The 3,353-nt window shown below is 32.7% G+C and overlaps 1 pseudogene across 1 annotated transcript; it reads right to left on the reverse strand.

Moving 5' to 3' along the window:
* Window positions 1-313: 313 nt before the first annotated feature.
* LOC145577013 (alanine aminotransferase 1, mitochondrial-like) lies at window positions 314-3,353 on the reverse strand (annotated as a pseudogene). The gene is made up of 6 exons (XR_014098592.1): window positions 3,330-3,353; window positions 2,412-2,462; window positions 2,179-2,199; window positions 1,253-1,360; window positions 827-1,156; window positions 314-625 (listed from the first exon to the last, which is right to left on the reverse strand). The product of XR_014098592.1 is annotated as an alanine aminotransferase 1, mitochondrial-like (transcript).

The raw sequence follows: 3,353 nt of genomic DNA on the forward strand, positions 1-3,353 counted from the left end.
AAAAAAAAAAAAAAAAAAAAAAAAAGCAGATAAACAGGAGAAAAAAAAAATACAACTAATGGAGTAATATGCAAAAATCGCAATTGGATGGAACTACACATAAAATAAGAAATCAAGAACATTGAATTGGATTGTTCAAATTAATTTGCTACAATTAGAAATTAGAAGCAAATTAAATAACCCAATTTATTTTTTTTTTTTTTTTTTTTTTGATTCATATGAGCCACAAGGGCGGGTACATCGGGGGGCGGGGGAAATTCCAGCATATGCTGGGGGCAAGGATCGATCCCGTAACCTCGAGGTTACGAGATGGGAGTGCTACCATCAAGCCAACTCCACATCCTTAGAAGCAAATTAAATAACCCAATTGATTGTTTTAAAAATATAATTGAATAATTACACAAGATAATTAAAAGTTGAAAGACAATCTATTTGTTAGTTTCCAATCGATCAATGAACATTTCTATATTAACAAAACAGAACAGGCACAAGGGAGCATGACACCTTTTGAAACAGATAGATATGAAACCAATGGAATATCCTTCTCCGCATACCCCATTGAGCGAGAAATCTTCTTAAACGATTGAATTTTTTTGTCAGGGGCATAAACACTATCCTGGTGAACCTGTTTTGCACATCATAGCAGAAGCATGATTAGTGATTAAACCATTATGAGTTCCATGAATATCTAGTCTTTACCACAAAACAAAAAAATGTAAAACTTGTAGGAAAAAAAAAAAAAAAACATGTTGATATTCTTTTCATTCCAGATATCTTTTTCTGAACCAGTATGAGTTTTTTAATCTACAGCTATTTTTATATTCACCTCATCAGCGAAAAGCACAGGACCTTCTTTCTTGCAGAACTCAACAACTTGCTGAATATTTATACATTTGGTGACATCTTTAAAGTTAGAGATGGACATTACATTGCTTTCAGATCATTATCAATTATCATATACAGACAAATAAAATGAGCTATTCAATAATGCAAATCCATAAAAAAATTTTGCTGAATATTTTCCATAAAAGCATACGTACCAAATTAAAGTTCCACCATGAAGTGCAATTGAAGCAGAATACAAAGGACATTGTGGAATGGGGCAAAGAATTCCGTCTTGCTCTGACCTCAGCAGTAATTGCATCATCATATGCACCTATAAGGTAAGGAAAAATTCAAGTCCACCATTCCCAATCGTTATAAAGAAGGTACAGATGTAAGCCTAGTCTATGACATAATATAAACACTTTACCTCAGGACTTGCTTTATCAGTCAAGCATATATCATTATTTGCATTGGCCGGGAAGCCATCATGTGCTTCAATTCCAGCAGCAAGTGTTTCACGCAGTCCCTTAATACCCTATCATATGATCAAGCCAAATATATTGCATTATGAAATCACATAAATAAGTAAATTTATGACATTATGAATCTTCAACTATCCCACATTTTGTTAAAAGACAATTAAGCAAAGGAGAGGCCGATTTAGTTACCCTTGCAACTTGTGAATATTGGATGACTTAAGGGAAAAATAAACTTGTAATTATAAGGGGGGAAGACAAAGGGGGCAAAACTACCGAAAGAAAACTAAAATAGAGCCAATAAATCAAACTTAAAACAATTAATACAAGGTGACATTTGCAACCGATGCACATTTCTCTCCATCCATTTATTACATCAAACAATGGAAATGACGACTATATTTCCCTCTACTTAACGTAACATTTTTTTACCCTTTAACCCCAAGTTTCTAAACCAGATAGATTACAGCTCAAAACAGCCGAGCTCTCTTTATTGAATCAGCACTGCATTTAGTCAAAGTAACAAAGAAAAGTAGAGGAAATAAATACTAGTCTGTAATTGAATTGAAATACTCTTGTTTGATCATAAAAGTGAACTGATAGTTGATTAAAGGAGAGGCATAAAAAGAGCTCCTTGTTTGTTAAAATAAGCAATTCAACATCATATAGTAGCGACAAATGCCTAAATATAAACTCACGGATGAATATGAAACAATATGGATTACCATTAAACCTATATAGTCTCTGTGTTTCAGTTCTATCCAAAATGCTTGGATGATCACATAGAGCAAGAACCTGATGCACATTAATTAAAAGAAACATTACATGTGATTTTTAGAGTAACTACTCACGACACTCGAACACTATGGGCACTAACCTCACGGAAAAATGTAATTGGCTGCTATGCAAGAGCCTGAGGATTCCCAATATTAAAGAAAAGTATCTGCACAAATGACGAGAAGTTTAAGCTGTGAACTTGAGACAAGATAATGGCATTGCGAGGCTCTAACTGACAGAGGCAATGCACGATTCAAACTTTAAACACATAGCTTATGACTTTATGAGTCAGCGTAAAGACATTATACTTTTTCTTATAATGCACTATATGACCTTTAAAGGCTGACTGAGACCTAGAATGGTAAAACCTGGGTGGTAATGTAGCTATCAGAGATTTAACATTGAAATGTCCTAAGCAAAGTTAAACAACTTGATACCCCCAAATAAAAACAAAAGTAGGTCAATAGTTCAGCTGTTGACTCAATTGCTCTCTCAACCTCTGCGAGAAGAATATGTTAGCACCATTAGATAAGCAATAAATTGCAACGAGCATAACAACCAGAAAAAGCAACTCTTATTCAAATCGAGTCTTAATCCATTTCAGAATAAACGGTTTGTTATGATAGCGAGCACGGAGCCACGGACTAAGGCTGTGTCTGACATGCTGTCATGTCTTTCAGTTAAATCAGAAGATCATACAGAGTAGTATAAATTACAGTAGATTGAAACTTGTTCATGTATAATCAGTGGCGGATCCAGGATTTCCGACTTGGTGAGTCACTATTAATTATTGATTACCTGTGAAAGTACAAATAATTTTTCCAAATCTTGTTCATAATTAATTTCAATCCAAAAATTATACATAAAAAAAAAAAAAAAAAATTATCTTTCACCAAATCGATTTCAATCTAAAGTAGGACACAAAAATCCATAATACAACCAAATACTCCGTACTACTTAAAAATTCAATCTTACAAGTTGAAAATATTAAAAATAACATGTTACAAACAAATAGTAATATAAAACTATTACATTAACTTTATGATTTTTTACTTAGATTTGTGGGAAAATATTAAAATTGGTTGCACAAATATAGGATATAAAATTATAAATAGAAGCAAAAATTATTAATAATTATTAAGTAAAAAAAATGAGATAACTTAAGAGACCTGTTATTAAGTATAACAGGTCTCTTTAATGAAGAAAGAAAGCAGCTCTAAAATGTGTAGCAGCATCAAAGAGACCACTTACCTTAATAGTTGGTCTCTTTGACAT

Source organism: Chenopodium album, chromosome 2, assembly GCF_948465745.1.
Source record: "Chenopodium album chromosome 2, dcCheAlbu1.1, whole genome shotgun sequence".
NCBI classification, from domain to species: domain Eukaryota; kingdom Viridiplantae; phylum Streptophyta; class Magnoliopsida; order Caryophyllales; family Amaranthaceae; genus Chenopodium; species Chenopodium album.